The 20,873-nt window shown below is 32.6% G+C and overlaps 1 protein-coding gene across 2 annotated transcripts in view; it reads right to left on the reverse strand.

Moving 5' to 3' along the window:
• The window catches only part of MGAT4C (MGAT4 family member C), a 1,099,619-nt gene that overhangs the window by 679,833 nt on the left and 398,913 nt on the right, over window positions 1-20,873 (reverse strand). For both annotated transcript variants that reach the window (XM_074270914.1, XM_074270915.1), the window contains exon 3: window positions 10,687-10,842. The gene's annotated coding sequence lies outside the window, so the exon portion shown is untranslated. The remainder of the gene's footprint in view (window positions 1-10,686; window positions 10,843-20,873) is intronic.

The following is a 20,873-nucleotide window of genomic DNA, read 5'->3' on the forward strand; positions in this document are numbered from 1 at the left end:
GAAAAGTTCTTGAAATATATTCTGTAGGGTATATTGAGTCCCAGACTATGAGAACTTATAGAACACCTACTTGAACTCCTTAAAATCTGCTTCCCTGAAGTTCAGAGTATGTCATTTTAAATTTGCATATGTATAAATATATGTTTATTTTATTATATAAAATATTGATACTTAAAAATTTAATTCTTGAAAATTTAGGATGGAAATGTGCTAGAATGCAATCTATGCTGAGAGTATGAGTTGAAAAGAATAGCAAGAAAAGGTCAATTAAATAAATCTAGAATCCCCAGGGACAGTTTTGTCAGAGATGAAAAGTATACCACCCTCATGAATGGAAACTTCTAAAAACAACAAAACAACAAATGCTACATCCATACTTTTATATAAACACTTTTTAATCTGCAATGGAAAATAGCTTGGAGACAGGAAAGACTCTATTGAGCTGTAAAATTCATAAATGTGATCTCATTTCAGTAAAGTTCGTGCTCAAGAAAGAAAATCAAATGTGGTGATTTTAACTTCACATTTAATTCGCAGCAGATACCCATCATGAGAATGTTTTCTCACCATATGCATTCCCATAATCGTCTCCTTGACAAACACGTTCTTTTAAATTCCAAATGAACTCTTGAAATGAGCACAATCTCTTTTACTTAACTTTAATGTTTTTTTTTTGTTTTTTTTTTTTAATCCTTTGGTGAATAAAATTTAATGGGGAAAGCAAATGGTGGAGAAAAGTTCGTGAATTATTGTAAAGTTACAACTCTTTCTATTGTCATCTAAGAAACTTTTGGTTATTAAAGAAGAAAACTGAATTTGTTGGTGTTACTAAAGTGAAATACTGAATTATTTAAAAGTAAAATGTCCTTTGGATTGGGGAGGGGCCAAAATGGTGGAGAAGACATATGTTTTTTCCTGAGCTATTCCCACAACCCTGAGACTAACTAGAGACTACCAGACTCTGAATTAGCTTTAGAGGTACAGAACCCATGAATACTGAAAGTTTAAGAAATTGCCAGCAGAAGATAATTTCTAGGATTTCCAGAAAAGCTCTATTTTAAACAGACATGAAGGGAGGTGGGTCAAGTTCAAGCAGACTAAGCATAGACCCCCAGTATCAGCAGAGATGTTCTAAAGCATCCAGCAAAAACATAAAAGGTAAATAGTGAACCCCTAAATGACAAGTTTTGCAGGACTTGGCCATGCCCACCCAGTACTGGAAGTCAATTAGCACTGATCCAAGGCAGTCACTACCACTTGTAGAGGAAGTTTGAGCAATCTCTCTTGCCCTAAAAGTAGATGTTAACATTTTTTGAAAATGAGCAAAAAAGCAAAAAGAACTCTGATCATAGATAGTTTATATGGTGAAAGAACAGATTTCGAACACTGAGGTCACTAAAAGTAGATGTTTTCCAGATAAAGCCCCAGAAAGTAATATAAATAATTGATCCCTCTCACACAAGGCTATCCTAGAAGAAATTAATAAGGATTTTTAAAAGAGAACTAGAAGAAAAATGGGGAAAGGAAATGAGAACTTTATAAGAGGGTTTGGAAAAGGAAACACAGAAATTATGTGAAAAAAAGTTCCTTACAAAATAGACTTAGTGAAATGTAAAAAGCATATAACTCCTTGCAAAAAATGATTGGACAAAATGGAAAAAAACAAAAACAAAAACAAAAACAACTCCCTGAAAAACAGAATTTGTGAAATGGGAAAAAAATTCCATAGAACAAAATAACTCATTTAAAAATTGAATTGGCCAAAAGAACTTAAATGAAGAAAATAATTCACTAAAAATCAGAACTGAACACATGGAAATAAATGACTTAATGATCTCATTGATCAATGATGACTCAATGAGACAACAAAAATGGGGGGACTCAGCCTGGGGCAATAGAACTTCTGCAGTACCACTGTGTTTCTCTGGGCAGAGCCACTTCTGGTGCCTTGCAAGATATTTGCTGGGCAACTGCTAATATCCACAGCCCTACCTCGGGCTTTGGCTTGGGATGGTGACACTTTTACTGTTCAGCCTCCAGCCCCAGGGCAGTCGCTTATCTGCACAGTGGGGTTCTTCCTGGGGCACTTCCTCAGCTCTGTAACCCAGGCCTGAGTCACTCCTATACCTGGCTACTCTTTGTAGACGGTTGGCAAGACAGCTACTGTCCATACACCTATCCCTGCTCTGCAGAGGAAGCTGGTAACCTCCTGGCCCTAAAGCCAGACCCTACAGGCTTTAAAAAATGAGTAAAAAAAAATCAAAAGGATGATCAATTGCTTCTATACAGAAAGAAAGCAGGTTTCCAACCCTAAGGGGTGTAATAGCAGACAGTCTCCAGACAATTGTTGGTTCCCAACACAAAAGGCTCTCTTAGAAGAGACTATAAAAAAATCTTAAAAGAGAGCTAGCAGAAAAATGGGGAAAGGAAAGAGAAGCTATGTAAGAGAGTAAAAACTTCCTGAAATGTGAATTGGAGAAGGTAAAAAAAACTCCCAGAAAGTACAGGGAAACAGAATTTGTGAATTGGAAAAGGTAAAGAACTTCCAGGAAAGTAGGGTTTGTGAATTGGAAAAGATAAAGAACTCCCAGGAAAGTAGGATTTGTGAATTGGAAAAAGAAAATAACTCACACACACACATACACACACACACACACACACACACACACACACACACACACACACACACACACAAAAGTGAAATGGAAAAAAAATTCCATAGAACAAAACAACTCATTTAAAAATTCAATTGGACACATACAAAAAGAAGTAAAAGAAGCTAATGAAGAAAATACCTTATTAAAAATCAGACCTGAACAAAATCAAATGAATGATTCATTGAGACATCAAGAATCAGTCAAGGAAAACCAAAAAAATGAAAAATTAGAAAAAAAACATTAAATATCTGTCTGGAAAATAGATCTAGGAGCTATAATCTGAGGATTATTGGAGTTCCCGAAAATTATGATGAAAAAAAGAGCCTAGACTCTATTTTACAGCAAATCATCAAAGAGAACTGCCCAGATGTAATAGAATCAGAAGGTAAAATAGGCATTGAAAGAATTAATCGAACACCTTCTGAAAAAGACCCTAAAATAAAAATTCCATGGAATATTGGCCAAATTTCAGAACTATCAGACTAAGGAAAAAAAATATTGCAAACAGCCAGGAAAAAAACAATTCAAATATAAGGTGACACAATAAGGGTCACTCAAGATCTGGCTGCCTCCACATTAAAGGATCCAAAGGCCTGGAATCTGATATTCCAAAAGGCAAAATAACTTGGAATGCAGCCAAGAATAAACTACCCAGCTAAGATGAGCATTTTTTTTCCCATGGAAAAAGATGGACATTCAATGAAAAAGATGAATTCCATTTGTTTCTAAGGAAAAAAAAAAAAAAAAAAAACAACAACAACAACAAAAAAAAAAAACTAGATCTAAACAAAAAATTTGATCTCCAACCTTAGGAATCAAGAGAAGCAGAAAAAGGTAAAAGGAATTCTTGAGAACTGTATTTCTGTTCTGGCTATACATAAAGACCACATGTATAATTTAATTCTACTGATATAACATAAAAAAAGGGAAGTAGAAATGGAAAAGGGGATAGTGTCAGAAAAAGGGAAAAGGGTAGATAAAAAAAAAAAGGAAGCTACATCCCACAAAGAAGCAAAGGAAACCTATCATATCTGAGGGAATTTAGAGAGGGGGAGGAACATTGTGTGAATCTTACTCTCATCAGAGTTGGCTCAAAAAGAAAATAATTGACATAATTGTTTTACAGATAATTTTCTCTCACCTCATTAAAAAGTGGAGAGGAAAAGGGAAAATGAAAAGAGTAATAAGGGAAGGGTACAAGAAAAGGGAAGGGATTCAAAGGGAGGAGGGAGGGATCCCAAAGGGGGATTATGCAAGTGGGGCCCATAAGTTTAATACTGGGGAAGGGGGGAAGGGGCGGCAAGAAAAAGAAAAGCATAATCTGGGGATAATATGATGGCAAGAAATACAGAATTAGTCATTTAACCATAAATATGAATGGGATGAACTATCTCATAAAGCGGAGGAAGATAGTAGAGTGGATCAAAAGTCAGAACCCTACAATATGTTGATTACAGGAAACACATTTGCAGAGAGATACATACAGAATAAAGGTAAAAGGCTGGAGCAGAAACTATTATACTTCATGTGAAGTAAAAAAAAAAAAAAAAAGCGGGGTATCCATCCTTAGATCAAGCAAAAGCAAAAATAGAAGAAATAGACAGCAAGACTATAATAGTGAGAGATCTCAACCTTGCTGTCTCAGAAGTAGATAAATTGAACCACAAAATGAATAAGAAAGAAGTTAAGGAGATAAGTTGAACACTAGAAAAGTTAGTTATGATAGATCTTTGGAGAATATTAAATGGAATCAGAAAGGAGTATACTTCCTTCTTGGCAGTTCATGAAACCTATACAAAAATTGACCATATGTTAGGGCATGAAGACTTCAAAATCAAATGCAGAAAGAAAGAAATATATGCATTTTTTTTCAGATCATGGTGCAATAAAAATTACATTCAATAAAAAGCCAGGGGAAAAATAGGCCAAAAAAGTGATTGGAAACTAAATATTCTAATTCTAAAGAATGAATGGGTGAAACAGCAAATCATAGACACAATCAATAATTTCATCCAAAAGAATGATAATAATGAGACAACATGCCAAAATTTGTGGCATGCAGCCAAAGTGATAATAAGGGGAAATTTTATATTTCTAGCTACTTACTTGCATAAAATAGAGAAAGAGAAATTCAATGAATTGGGCTTGCAACTAAAAAAAAAGCTAGAAAAACAACAAATTAAAACCCCCTAGTCAAATACCAAACTTGAAATTCTAAAAATAAAAAGAGACATTAATAAAATTTAAAGTAAAAAAAAAAACCTGTTGAATTAATAAATAAAACAGAGTAGGTTTTATGAAAAAGCAACAAAATAGATAATTTTTGATTAATTTAATTAGAAAAAGGAAAGAGGTAAATCAATTTGTTAGTCTCAAAAATGAAAAGGGAGAAATTAGAGCACTAATTAGGAATTTTTTCCCCAAACTTTATGCCAATAAACTTGATAACCTAAATGAAATGGAGGAATATGTACAAAAATATACTGCCCACATTAACAGATGAGGAAATAAACTATTTAAATAGTCCTATTTAAAAAAAAAAAAAAAAAAGAAATAGAACAAGCTATTAATCAACTCCCTAAGAAAAAATTTCCAGAGCCAAATGGATTTACATGTGAATTCTACCAAACATTTAAAGAACAATTAATTCCAATATTAAACAAACTGAAAAAATACAGAATGAAGGACTCCTACCAAATTTTTTTTTAATGACACAGGCATGGTACTGATACCTAAAACAGGTAGGATGAAAATAGAAAAGGAAAATTTTATACCAATTTCCCTAATGATGCTAAAATCTTAAAAAAAATGTTAGCAAAGAGATTACAGAAAGTTATTCCCAGAATAATAGACCATGACCAAGTGGGATTTACTCCAGGAATGCAGGATTGGTTTGATATTAAGAAAACTTAGCATAATTGACTATATAAATAACCAAACTAACAAAAAACATATGATTATCTCAAAAGATGCCGAAAAAGCATTTGATAATATCCAACATCCATATCTTATAAAAACACTGAGGTATGTAGGAATAAATGGATTTTTTCTTAAAAATATCAGTAGCATCTATCTAAAACCATCAGTAAGCATCATATGTAATGGGGATAAACTAGAACCATTTCCAATAAGATCAGGGGCGAAACAAGGTCTTTTGTGAAACAAGAGTGAAACACTATCTCTATTACTATTCAATATCATATTAGAAATGCCACCTTTGGCAATAAGAGAAGAAAAAGAGAGTAAAGGAATTACAGTAGGTAATGAGGAAGTCAAAGTATCATTCTTTGCAGATGTTATAATGGTATATGTAGAGAACTATAAAGAATTAACTAAAAAAAACTATTAGAAATAATTTACAACTTTAACAAAGTTGCAGGATACAAAATAAGTCCACACAGATCATCAGCATTTTTATATATCACTAACAAAGTCTAGCAGCAAGAGATTTAAAAAAAAATCCATTCAAAATAACTGTCAATAGTATAAAATATTTGGGAATCTTTCTGCCAAGGGAAAGTCAGGAACTATATGAACACAACTACAAAACAGTTTCCATACAAATAAAGTCATATCCAAACAATTGGAAAAAAAAATATCATGTGCTCTTGGATAGGTTGAGAGAATATAATAAAAATGACAACAGTACCTAAACTAATCTATTTCTTTAGTGCTATACCAAACACAAAAGAAACTATTTTACAGACCTAGAAAAAAATAACAGCAAAATTCATCTGGAAGAACAAAAGGTCAAGAATTTCAAGGGAATTAATGAAAAAAGAAAAGGTAAATGAAAGTGGCTTAGATGTACCAGATCTAAAACTATGTTACAAAGCAGCAGTCATCAAAACCATTTGGCACTAGCTAAGAAATAGAATAGTTGATCAGTGAAATAAGTTAGATTCACAGGACAAAATAGTTAATGGCTATAGTAATCTAATGTTTGACAAGCCCAAAACAGGGTCTTTTGAAATAAGAATTCATTATTTGATCAAAGCTGCTGGGAAAATTGGAAACTAGTATGGCAGAATCTAGGCATTGACCCCCACCTGACACTGTGAACCAAAATATACGAAATACTGTAAACAAATTAAAAGAACATAGGATAGTTTGCCTCTCAGATCTGTGGAGGAGGAAGGGATTTGTGGCCAAAGAATTAGACACCTTTATTGATCACAAAGCAGATAATTTTGGTTATATTAAGTTAAAAATTTTTGTACAAATAAAACTAATGCAGACAAGATTAGAAAGGAAGCAATAAACTGGGAAACATTTTTATATTCAAAGATTCTGATAAAGGTCTCATTTTAAAAATATATAGAGAATTGACTTAAATTTATAAAACTTCAAGTCATTTTCTAATTGATAAATGGTCAAAAAATATGAACAGAAAATTTTCAGATGAAGAAATTGAAACCATTTCTAGTCATTTGAAAAGGTGTTCTAAATGACTATCCTGAGATACCACTATGCACCTCTCAGATTGGCTAAGGTAACAGAAAAATATAATGAGGAATGTGGGAGGGCATGTGGGAAAACTGGGACAGTAATACATTATTGGTGGAACTGTGAACAGGTCCAACCATTCTGGAGAGCAATTTGGAATGATGCCCAAATAATTATCAAACTGTGAATATCCTTTGACCCAGCAGTATTTCTACTGGGATTATATCCCAAAGAGATCTTAAAGGAAGGAAAGGGATGCACATGTGCAAAAATGCTTCTGGCAGCCCTTTTTGAAGTGCAAAGAAACTAGAAACTGAATAGATGCCTATTTATTGGTGAATGGCTGAATAAAGTATGGCATATGAATGTTATGCAATATTATTATTCTGTAAGAAACATCCAGCAGGATGGTTTCAGAGAGACCTGGAGAGACTTACAAGAACTAATGCATTATATGTGGCAACAACAAGATCATATGATGATCAATTCTGATGGATGTGACTCTCTACAACAATGAGATGATTCAGAATAGTTCAAATAGTTTGGTGATGAAGAGAGCCATCTACACCTAGAGATAGGATTGTCAAACTGAGTGTGGTTAACAACATAGCATTTTCACTCTTTTTTTTGTTTGTTTGTTTGTTTGTTTGCATGCCTTTTATTTTGTTTCCCTTTTTTTTTCTGATTTGATTTTTCTTATGCAGCAAGATAATTGTATAAATACGTATGCCTATATTGGATTTAACATATATTTTTACTACATTTAACATATATTGGACTACTTGTTATCTAGGGGAGGGAGTGGGGAAAAGGGGGGAAATGGGAATACAAGGTTTTGCAAGGACAAATGTTCAAGAATTGTCCATGCATATGTTTTAAAAAATAAAAAGTTTTAATAAAGAAAAATATATTTTGAATTGTTTTATAAAAGAAAAACTTAAAAAGTGATTAATATGTTTTTGAATGACGAGCTACAATTGTGAATGCTAACAATGACATTTACATGCTTAGAAAAACATGCATCTCTTTCAAAATTTGATGGACACTTCAAGATCCAGTTCAAAATTCTCTTTCCTTATTTAAAGCTTATGTTGATTGATTCTCTAAAATGTATCTCCTTCTCATCAATTATTAAATCAGTAAACATTTATTAAATTCAATTTATTAAACTATAAGTCATCACACAAAGAATTGATCATACAAAAGTAATAATCTCTGACTTCTAGGGGCACAATCTAATTAGGGAGATATAAATAATTATGTATAAATGAAATCAATAATGATATGGTATGTGAGTGTGTTTATGCACATATGCCTTTTATTTCCTACTAGATTAGAAGTTCTTAGGACCAGTACCATATCTAATATTACACAAGTTAACATATGTTCACAAGTTAACAAATATTCACTTGTTACATATTTATTGTATTACCTCACATATGTGCTAGCCCTGTCATCAGGAGAATTCATCTCCCTGAGTTCAAATCCAGTTTCAGACACTTACTATCCAAGTCATTTAATCCTGTTTGCATTAGTTTCCTCATCTATTAAATGAACTGGAGAAGGAAATAACTTCACCATCCCTGCCACGAAAATCCTAAATAGCATCATAAAGAGTTGGACATGCCTGGATAAACAACAATGACAGCATCACTTCCTTCATTTGGTCCACATGTCTCTCTCTTTTTTTTAAATCTATGGTTGTAATTATTTACTTTGATTACCATTCCTACTATTAAAGCACATTAAATTTACAGTTCACTGAAACCTTCAGATCATTTACAGATGACCTTCCTAAATGCCTTTCTTTAGCTCTTATTTATCAGTTTTTTCTTAGTGCACTATTTTACATTAATCTTCATTAAATTTCATTTTAGTAGATATTTTGCAAGTTACAAACCCGAAGTTGCTTCACTATGTTTCATAAAAAAAGTCTAGTTAATAAGAATGGATTCAATCATCATTGAAACATGTGGTCAGCTTTTATAATGGATGTGAATTTGAAAAGATGTTTAAAATCATGCATTGCATCTAGTTTCTTCTACATAACATTAATCATAATCATCCATTCTACTACATGATCAACTTAAATTGAATCTCTCTTATATACAGAAAAAATGAAGAAAGGGGAAGAAACTCTTCTGACTTTAGGGGAAAACACTAGAAAATACAATTAATTTTTCTTTTTTATGCTTTCATATCTATTAACATAAGGGCTGTAGAACAATAATAATAACATAGGAGGTGAAACATCTATGTTACATGTATCCCATCCACAATTTATTTTAAGGGATTTTTATTCATGTTAAGGATATATTAAATAATCCCCAACCTAAAATCAATTATATATATATATCAGGTTACTTCCCGGATTCCAAAGGAAAGTTGTTATATCTTCCTTTAGGATTCTTGATTTCATCCTGAGAATTGGTGAGGATTTTTTAATTGTTACTTATAAACACTCATTTATGGACATCTCATTGATTTTCAGAATTTTAGAAAATATATTATCTGAGAATGAACAGAAATGACAGCTTTTCTAGCAACATTTAGTCTTCTTCCAAACCTAATGTTTACTTTCCTTTCCCATTCTAAAAGCAAGATCTCTGAAGTGACTGGGTTCTAATTATATACTAAGACAGCACTGAGATCTGTGTGTGGCAAAAGGATAATTCATAGCTCCTTCTTATAGGAAGTCTTTTTCATCCTTTTTGGAATCTTCTCACAAAGTTGCCCTTAGCTGTACTAGTCTGCTGGACCCCAAGAGTCAGTGTTCTTTTGAGTTAAATTTTTCTCAATGTTTCTTATGTATCTTCTGTGTGTATTTCAATTCCCTTGTTAATGTCATCTTTGTTTTTCTAGGCCTTTATATTCCCTCCAAATTGATTATGGGTATATTCATATTTTGTTTACTTTTGATTGATGCTTTGATTTTGTTAAAATTTCTGTTCCTTCTTGGATGAATAGGGATGGGCATGAGGGGAAATATACCCTTATCTAGATATTTATTCCAAGTAAGAACACAATTCTGCTATATTCTCCATCCAAATTTTGTATTTTTCTTGAAATAGGGCTTGTCAAAAAACCTTTGACTTTTTCTACCAGCTGAGATAATCCAACTTCTTTAGGAAAAGAGTAGCTGTATTTCTGCTTTAGACTGCTTCAGTTCAAACTTAAGTTCCTAAATGCCAAGTAAATCAACTGCATACATTTACATCACCCCAGAGGTAACTTTTAAGATACATGTGACTTTTATATGGCTGTAAAGACTCTCATTCCATAATCATGGGAAGTAAAACACCAAAGAAATTAGTTTCCCTATATCATTCTCAAAAAATATTCTGTCTTTAACAGTTTGCCTCTAGACAGCTCCAATTTAAACAAAACTCTTTAATTTTTCTGGTTGAGTAATCCAGACAAGCTAGCTAAATGCTGTTTACACAAGCATTAGTGCCAAGATATCATGGATGCATTTAAAATTATCACCTTTGTGGTTTAGCAAAGAAAAATAAATGATGACTATTAAACCTGTTTTACCAACAGGTGAAAACAGGGAGGGAGATAACTGTGAATGTTTACTTACAATGTGATGCATGCTGACAATTTAGGTCTCCTAGAATGCCCATGGAATAATGGCCAGCTGCAATCTGTAATAGGCTTAGAAAGATTCAACCAAAGCCATTGCCTCAATTCTTTTACTTTATATGCCACTCCAGCAATCTTAATTCCAACTTCTCTCCTGGAAAGAAAAGAAGATTGCTGAGTTTTGATAACCATTGAGACTATACCTTATATGCAGCTAACAATTAGATAATGAAATATAATAATCATATTCTGTTTTAAAATGTTTCACCAGCTTATTTTACATACATACATACATATATATATATATATATATATATATGTATAATCATCTCATTTGAGTTTCACTATAAATCTGTAGACGGATTAAGAGAAACCAAGTAACTTGTTTACATTTACAAAATGTAGGCTACATTAGAAGCAGAATTTGACTCCAGGCCTACCTGATTCTCAGTCTCGGGATATTTCTATTTGCTTTATCTATTTAGTGAGAAGTACTAGGATATCAATTTATCAAGCCATAGGATCAGAGATTTAAAGTTGGAAGCAACTTCAGAGGACCAAATGATAAGTATCATTTATTATCATCAACAAACATGTATTAAGAACCAATTATATGCCAAATAGTAGACTAAGTTCTGATGATACAAAGAAAAGAAAAAAAAAAAAAAAACAACAAAAACATAGCTTCTACCCTCAAGTTGCTTACATTATAATTGGAGAAAAACATATACATAAATGGGAATATAAAATGTATATACAAAGTTGGTTGAAGAAAGCTTTAGGAAGGCAGTCATTACTATATGGGTGGGGTGGAGGAGATAGGAAAGGCCTCAAGTAGAAACTATTGTTCAAGATCAGTTTTAAAGGAAGCTAGATATTATAAGGGAATGATATACAATTGAGAGCATTCCAGGTTTTGGGCAAAGTCATTACAAAAGTACAAAAAGGGATAGTAAATGGAGGGTTGTATATGAAGAAAGGCAAATTAACCAGTATGTCTAGACCACAGCATGTGTGGAAAGGGATTAAAGTGTTATGTTAATTGTCAAATAAATAACGGAAGCTATATACCAATATTTTTTTTTTCAAAAAGACAACACAAACTATAAAACCAGATTGAAATTTTGCAAATTATTACTAATAAAAGAAATACATCTCATTCATAAAAATGATGAAGATGAAAAAAGAAATGGCAAATTTTGGAGGGACCATAGAAAGACAGACAGGAACATCTATTGATGGAGATGCAACTTAGTCAAACTAAACCCAATTCAGAATTATGTGAGAAAAGTTATGAACGTATTTGTACATATTGAGTCTTTATTATCAGTAGAGGGCATGTATAAAGGGATGAAACTCTGAGTAGGTGCACAGGAATTAGACAACGGAGCACTTAACGCTAATTACCTGTTGGAAAATACTCTATTAGCATATGCTTGGAAAATGGCCCTTTCCCACTGGCTCAATCTTTTGGTGTATACAGATAATTGTAGGAGGGATTAGAGGGTCTAGGGTCACTTTTGTGGTGGATGAGGAGAAGGAAGGTTGTGGAGAGCTTGTGTCCATCCCCTTTACTTCTACCCCTAAAGACCAAGAATAAAGGACTTTTGCTTATCTTGACTCTGACTGATTCTAAGGCATCCAGTGTGCTAACCCGGATTTCACAGGCATGGACCTCTAAATAATAAAAAACATCAAATAAAACCAAAAGATACTTTATATTATAAAATAGTCACAACTGTCCTCTTTGTGGACTGGATACCTATTGATTTGGTAAAAGGTGAAACATAAGAGTATATAAATGTAATGAATATGTTTACTAAAAAGAAATAGTGAATGAGAAATTATAATACATCCTTAGGCTTTAAGTAGAGGAAAAAGGTGATAAACCTTTATGGAAATTGTTTCCTCATCAGCAATTCCATACATTAATAAAATCATAAGTCCAGACATGTTCTCCTTCTCCCCCCCAAAAAAAATTAAAATAAAAACATGCAGAGGCAAACATGGTATTAATGCCTGGTGCACTTTATTTAGAATCAGGAAGATCTAGGTCTAAATTCTAAGTAAGTTTATTTGTTAGTTGTATAATCCGGAAAAAGTTACATAACATTCAGTATTCTAGTTTCCTCATTCATTAAAGGAGGGATCCAAGGTCCATTTCAGTCCTTAATCTATCATTTTATGATCAGATTCAGATTGATACAATTGATAATTACAGGTGATCTATGATGAAATAGATTTCCATTCTCTCTATTGAAATATGGAATAGGCAGAATGATGTATCATTCATCAGAAATGATTGATTCATTTATTTTATTTTGATCACCATTACTTTTGGAATGAGATGATTCTAAGGAACTATGATATTGGGAAGTGATGGCAACATAAAAAATGAACATAACTAATCACTAAACCACTTTCAATATAATATTGATAATAGGAATATAGACTTAGAGGTGGGAGGAGTCTCTGAGAAAACTGAGTCCATTCAGGACTAAAGTGTTAGGTGATTTGCCAGAGTAAGATAGACAGTAAGCTTCAGGGATTAGATTTGAATTCAGGTCTAAGTCCTTTTAGAACCAATATACTTTTTACTACATCATAATATCTCTGTGTTAATATTTTTTTCTGCGTTGTATAAGTTTGTTGTTTATGAATAGATTAATATCTAGAGGAACTATGCTTTTTTTGTGTGTTAAGCCCAAAAGTCCACATTTATATAATGATTTATATGGGAAATGCCAGCATTATAATAATTCCTATTTTATTTATACATGTTTTTCATGCCAATGTTTCTTTTATTTTTAATATTTTTTTCCCAAATTACATGTGAAGACAATTTTTAGCATTTACTTTTACAAACGCTTGACTTTCAATTCTTTTCTTCCTTCATCCCTTCTCTGTTCCAAAAATAGTAGGTAATTTGATAAGTTATACATGTACTATTAAGTAAAACACATTTCCATATTGCTCACAGTTATGAAAGAAGCAGCTAAAAAGGGAACAAAATATAAATTAAAAAAAAAGTTAAAAATCTGCACTCAGAGTTCATCACTTTTTATCTGGATGTTGATCACATTTTCCTTTGTAAGTTTTCCATATTTATCTTTGATAATTGTGTTGCTGAGAAGAGTTTATCACTCATAGCTAATCATCACAAAATGTTGCTGATACTGCATACAATGATTTTCTGATTTGGCTCATTTCAATTTACAAAAATTTCTACAAATTTTCCTAGGTTTTTTCCTGAAATATGTCTGTTTGGCATTTCTTATTGCATAATATATTCCATTCATAAATAACAGCATGTTTTTAGTCATTCCCCAATTGATGGATGATATCTATCATTCCCCTCAATTCCCAATACATTTTCACCATGAAAAGGGCTAATATAAATATTTTATTATTTGTAGGGCCTTTCCTTCCACTTTTTTCATGATATCTTTGGAATACAGACTTAATGGTACTGTTGGATCAATGTTTTATTGCATTTTAACGTGCTCTCCAGAATAGTTGGATCAATTCACAACTACCAACATTTTATAAGTGAGTTCATCCCATTCACATTCAGTTATGATTACTAGTTGTGCAATTCCCTCCATCCTGTTTGTCCCAATTTTCTCACATTCTCTTCAACATTTATCACTTTACTTTTTTTGTCTTATTAACTACTTTTATAGGTGGTATCTCAAAGTTATTTTAATTTGCACTTGTCTAATCAAAAAATATTTTCTTCATATTTCTCTACAGATAACTTTTTTTTTCATCTAAAAATTGCCTGTTCATATCCTTTGACCATTTTCAATTTCTATTCTTATAATTGAAATTATTTATATTCTTATAAATTTGACTCAGCTTGCTATATATTTGAGAAATGAGGTCTATGTCAGAGATACTTGCTGTAAAGATTGTTCCCCAGATTTCTGCCTCCTTTCTAATTTCATCAATCTCATGCTTGATTTTCGATGGTACCTTTGAGCAAAGTGAAGTTCTCGTTTGATCAGGTCTGCTTGTGTTTTTATTTTGTCTGAGATAAAGATTGCTACCCCTGGTTGTTGTTAGTGGTGGTAGTACTGTTCTTTTCTTCCCCTCAGTTGAAGTATAGTAAATTCTGCTCCAAACTCTTACTTTTACTCTGATTCAAATGTGTTTTTTATAAACAAGATATTGTAGGATTCTGGTTTTTGATCTGTTTTACTGTTTCCATTTTATAGGAGAGTTCATCCCATTCACATTAACTTATGATTACTAGCTGTGCATTTTCCTCTGTTTGTCCTCTTTCTCCTTTCACCTTTTTCTCCTCACCAGTGTTTTGCTTCAATCTACTACCTCCCTTTATCTTCCCTTTCTTTTGTCACCCTCCATTCTATGTTTTCCCCTTAATCTCCTCCCTTTCTCCTTCCTTTTCGGTAGGCTAGATTTCTATATTCAACTGATTTTGTATATTAGTCTCTCTCTGAGTCAATGTTGATGGGGAAAAGATTCGAGTGATACCCATCACTCATTACCAAATTTCCCCTTCACTGTAATAGGATTTTCAAAGGTTCTTCATGTGAAATAATTTAATCCATTCTACTTTTCTGTTTCTTTTATACCTTTTATACCTTCTTTTTCATATCCCTTATTTTTGTGCTATGGTGCTATGGCACCTTATGCCTGAACCCTCTATTTATTATGTGTATTCCTTCTAGTTATTGTATCACTATTAGTATTTCATGACCTCTAATTTTTAAAGATTGCAGTTGCTAAGCACTATGCAATCCTGATTGTTGCTCCTTGAGATTGTTCTTTTTAGTCACCTGTAATATTATTTTTTTTCCCTTTACCTGATATGCTCTGAAATTTGGTTATGATGTACCTTTGAGTTTTTATTTTGGGATGTCTTTCCAAATATGACCAGTGGATTTTTTTCTTTAAAATGATTGGTAGAATTCACTTGTGAATCCATCTGGCCCTGGAGATTTTTTCTTAAGGAGTTTATTAACTCCCTAACTTCAATTTCTTTTTCTACAATGACTATTTAAGTAATTAATTTCCTCTTTTGTTAACCTGGGCAATTTATATTTTTGTAAATATTTATCCATTTCAGTTAGATTGTCAGACTTGCTGTCATAGAGTTGTGCAAAATAGTTCCTAATTATTGCTTTAATTTCTTTTTCATTGGCGGTGACTTCACCTCTGTCATTTTTGATGCTGGTGATTTTTTTTTTTCTTTTCTTTTTCTGATCAGATTAACCAATGCTTTATCTATTTCATTAATTATTTTTATAAAAACAACTTAGCTTTGTTTATTAGTTCAAAAGCTTTCCTAATTAATTAATTCACTTTATTAATTTCTCTTTTGAGTTTTAAAATATCTTATTTGGTGTTTAATTGGGGGGGTAATTTATTCTTTTTCTAGCTTTTCAGTTGCATGCCTAATTCATTTATCTCCTCTTTCTCTATTTTATTTATGTAGCTATTTAGAGATATAAAATTTCCCCTAAAGACTGCTTTGGCTGCATATCATAAATGTTGGTATGTTGTCTCATTATTGTCATTTTCTTGGTTGAAATTGTGGATTCTTTTTATGATTTGTTGTTTGAACCACTCATTTTTTAGAATTGGATTATTTAATTTCTCATTGCTTTTTGCTCTATTTTTCCCTGGCTCTTTGTTAAATATAATTTTTATTGCATTGTGGTATAAAAAGGAAGCATCTACTATTTCTGCCTTTTTCATTTGATTGTGAGGTTTTTATGTCCTTACCCATGCTCAATTTTTGTGTTGGTGCCATGTATTGCTGAGAAAAAAGGTGTATTCCTTTTTGCCCCTATTTAATTTTCTCCAGAGTTCTGTAATATCTAGCTTTTCTAGGTTCCTTTTAACTGCCCTAGTTTCTTTTTTGTTTATTTTATGGTTAGATTTGACTGATTCTGAGAAGGGAAGGTTGAGGTCCCCCACTAGAATAGTTTTGCTGTTTATTTCTTCCTGCTTAAGATCTTCTCTAGAAATTTGCCTGCTCTACCACTTGGTGCATATATATTTAGTATCATTACTACTTCATTATTTACTATATCATTTATCAAGATATACTTTCCCTTGTTATCTTATTTGATAAGATCTTTTTTTTTTTTTTTGCTTTATCTGAGATCAAACTTGCTAACCTTTTTTTCCCCATCAAGTGAAGCATAATAAATTCTGTTTCAGTCTTTTATCTTTACTCTGTATGTGTCTCTTTGTGTCAAATGTGTTCTTGTAAAAAGCATATTGTAGGATTCTGTTTTTTAATCCACTCTGCTATTTGCTTCTGTTTTCTGAGAGAGTTTATCTCATTCACATTAACAGCTATGATTACCAGCTTTGTATTTCCCTCCATCTCATTTTCTCCACATTGTATACTTTTGTTTTCTCTTTCCACCCTTCCCTGTCATGTTTTTTTTTTTTAATTCAACCCACCCATTACCTTATCTCCTATCAGCCCTCCCACTTATCTTAGTAGTGATTTTTTAAAAAAAACAACTCTACTCACTACTTTATCTTCTATTAGCCTTTCCCTTCTTTCTCTTACCTTTTTTCCCTAGTTTTTCTGCCCCCTTTCTCTACCCCAATGACAGATACAATTTTTTTTTGTTTTTTTATTAATTTTATAATTATAAATTTTTTTGACAACACATATGCATGAGTAATTTTTTTTAATAACATTATCCCTTGTATTCATTTTTCCAATTTTTCCCCTTCCTCCCTCTACTCCCTCCTCTAGATGACAGACAATCCCATACATTTTACATGTGTTACAGTATAACCTAGATACAATATATGTGTTTAAATCCAATTTTCTTGTTGCACGTTAAGAATTGGGTTCGGAAGGTATAAGTAACCTGGGTGGAAAGACAGTAGTCTTTACGTTCAATTCCCAGTGCTCCTTCTCTGTGTGTAGTTGTTTCGGTCCATCATTGATCAACTGGAAGTGAGTTGGATCTTCTTTATGTTGAAGATATCCACTTCCATCAGAATATAACTTCAAATAATATTGTTGTTGAAGTGTATAGTGATCTTCTGGTTCTGCTCATTTCACTCAGCATCAGTTCATGTAAGTCTCTCCAAACCTCTCTGTATTCATCCTGCTGATCATTTCTTACAGAGCAATAATATTCCATATTCCATAACATTCATATACCATAATTTACCCAACCATTCTCCAATTGATGGACAGCCATTCATCTTCCAGTTTCTAGCCACTACAAAAAGGGCTGCCACAAACATTTTGGCACATACAGGTCCCTTTCCCCTCTTTAGTATTTCTTTGGGATATAAGGCCAGTAGTAGTGCTACTGCTGGATCAAAGGGTATGCACATTTTGATAACTTTTTGGGAATAATTCCAGATTGCTCTCCAGAATGTTGGATTCTTTCACAACTCCACCAACAATGCATCAGTGTCCCAGTTTTCCCACATCCCCTCCAACATTCATCATTATTTGTTCCTGTCATCTTAGCCAATCTGACAGGTGTGTAGTGGTATCTCAGAGGTGTCTTAATTTGCATTTCTCTGATCATTCGTGATTTGGAACACTCTTTCACATGAGTGGATATAGTTTCAATTTCATCATATGAAAATTGTCTGTTCATATCCTTTGACCATTTATCAATTGGAGAATGGTTAGGTTTCTTATAAATTAGGGTTAGTTCTCTATATATTTTGGAAATGAGGCCTCTATCAGAACCTTTATGTGTAAAAATATTTTTCCAATTTGTTACTTCCCTTCTAATCTTGTTTACATTAGTTTTGTTTGTACAGAAACTTTTTTAGTTTGATGTAATCAAAATCTTCTATTTTGTGATCAATAATGATCTCTAGTTCTCCTCTGGTCATAAATTCCTTCCTCCTTCACAGGTCTGAGAGGTAGACTATTCTCTGTTCCTCTACTCTATTTATGATCTCATTCTTTATGCCTAAATCATGGACCCATTTTGATCTTCAGATGCCGTTTTTTAGAGTTATGCATATTGTTTTCCCTCTAAACTATGTAAATAGTTTAACTTTAAATATATAGTCCCCCTTGTTTATATTTCTTGAGTCTCATGTTTATAGATTGAATTTTCTGTTTAGTTTTTTTTTTTTTTTTTTTTTTAGTAGAAATGATAGAAAGTCTCTTGCTTCATTAAAGCTCTATCTCTTCCCCTAAAATATGACACTGAATCTCACTGGATAGTTAATTCTTCTTTGTAACCTCATTTTGTTTGCCTTCCTGAATATAGTACTCCAGGACCTTTGATCCTTTATTGTAGTAACTGTTAGATACTGGGTAATCCTGACTGTTGCTACTTGATATTTCAAATTTTTCCTTGAATTATAGTTCTGTAGTTTTGCAACAATGTTCCTTGGGGTTTTCCTCTTGGAATCTCTTTCAGAAGATGATTGATGGATTCTTTCAATGAGTACTTCCCCCTCTGTTTGTAGAATTTGGGAGCAATTATCCTTAATGATTTCTTGAACAAAGCTATCCAGGCTCTTCTTTTTGGTCATGGATTTTAAGAAGGCCAATAATTTTTAAATTGTCTCTTCTGGATCTATTTTCCAGGCTGGCTGTTTTTCCGATTAGGTATTTAAAATTTTCTTCAATTTTTTCATTTCTTTTAGTTAGTTTGATTGATTCTTTCTGTCTCACAGAGTCCATTTGCCATGTTCTAGTTTTTATCGTGTGATTTTCTTCACTTACCTTTTGTAATTCTTTTTCCATTTGTTTAATTTTGCTTTTTAAAGAGTTGTTTTCTTCAGACAATTTTTTCTCTTCCCTTTGTCAAGCTATTGACTCTCTCCTGCATACCTCTTATTTCCTTTCTCATCTTTTCTTCTCCCTCTCTTGTTTACATTTTAAAGTCTTTTGTAAGCACTTTTAAGAAGCCTCTTTGAGCTTGAGATCAATTTATATCACTTTTTGAGATTTCTTTTGTGAACATTTTGTCCTTGTCTGAGTTTGTATTTGGTCAGCCTTATCACCACATTAGCTTTTTATTGTCACCATATTTTTCTGTTTCTTGCTCATTTTCTTGTCTTTTCTTTTTATATTTACTCCCTTTTTTCACTTTTATGGTTGAGCTCTGTTCCTGGGGCAAAGGACTTACTATTCCAAGCTTCTTGTGCACTCTGAGCCTTGGCTTTGAGCACAGGGACGCTTTGTGTTGGCAGTGTGCAGTAGCTGCTTTTTCCAGGAAAAGCCTGGTTTCCCAGAGTTTGCCTTCTGAATTGATACTGGAGCCTGTCTCACTGATTTGTTCCTCTACTGAGCCAGGATTGAAGGTCTAAGTTGCTGATCTGCTACAATTAAGACCCTCTCACTGGCCTTCCCAGAGTCTATCTGAGCTGAGCTGAATACCATTTTCATCCCAGTGAGACTGACTTTTCTTGAAATTTTTCAAGTCTTATCTTAAGTTGGAGAGTGGTTTCCTTTCATCAGACTCTGTTTAGATATGATTTTTTAAAATTAATTTTATAATTATAACATTTTTGACAGTACATATGCATAGATAATAATAAATTAATTAAATAATAAATTAGAGGAACATAGGATAGTTTACCTCTCAGACTTGTGGAGGAGGAAGGAATTTGTGTCCAAAGGAGAACTAGAGATCATTATTGATCACAAAATAGAAAATTTTGATTATATCAAATTAAAAAGTTTTTGCACAAACAAAACTAATTCAAACAAGATTAGAATGGAAGTAACAAATTGGGAAAACATTTTGACAGTTAAAGGTTCTGATAAAAGCCTCACCTCCAAAATATACAGAAAATTGACTTTAATTTATAAGAAATCAAGCCATTCTCCAATTGAAAAATGGTCAAAGGATATGAACAGACAATTTTCAGATGATGAAATTGAAACTATATCCACTCATGTGAAAGAGTGTTCCAAATCACGAATGATCAGAGAAATGCAAATTAAGACAACTCTGAGATACCACTACCCACCTGTCAGATTGGCTAAGATGACAGGAACAAATAATGATGAATGTTGGAGGGGATGTGGAAAAATTGGGACACTAATGCATTGTTGGTGGAGTTGTGAAAGAATCCAACATTCTGGAGAGCAATCTGGAATTATTCCCAAAAGTTATCAAAATGTGCATACCCTTTGACCCAGCAGTGCTACTACTGGGCTTATATCCCAAGGAAATACTAAAGAAGGGAAAGGGACCT

This window comes from Sminthopsis crassicaudata, chromosome 5 (assembly GCF_048593235.1).
Source record: "Sminthopsis crassicaudata isolate SCR6 chromosome 5, ASM4859323v1, whole genome shotgun sequence".
NCBI classification, from domain to species: Eukaryota; Metazoa; Chordata; class Mammalia; order Dasyuromorphia; family Dasyuridae; genus Sminthopsis; species Sminthopsis crassicaudata.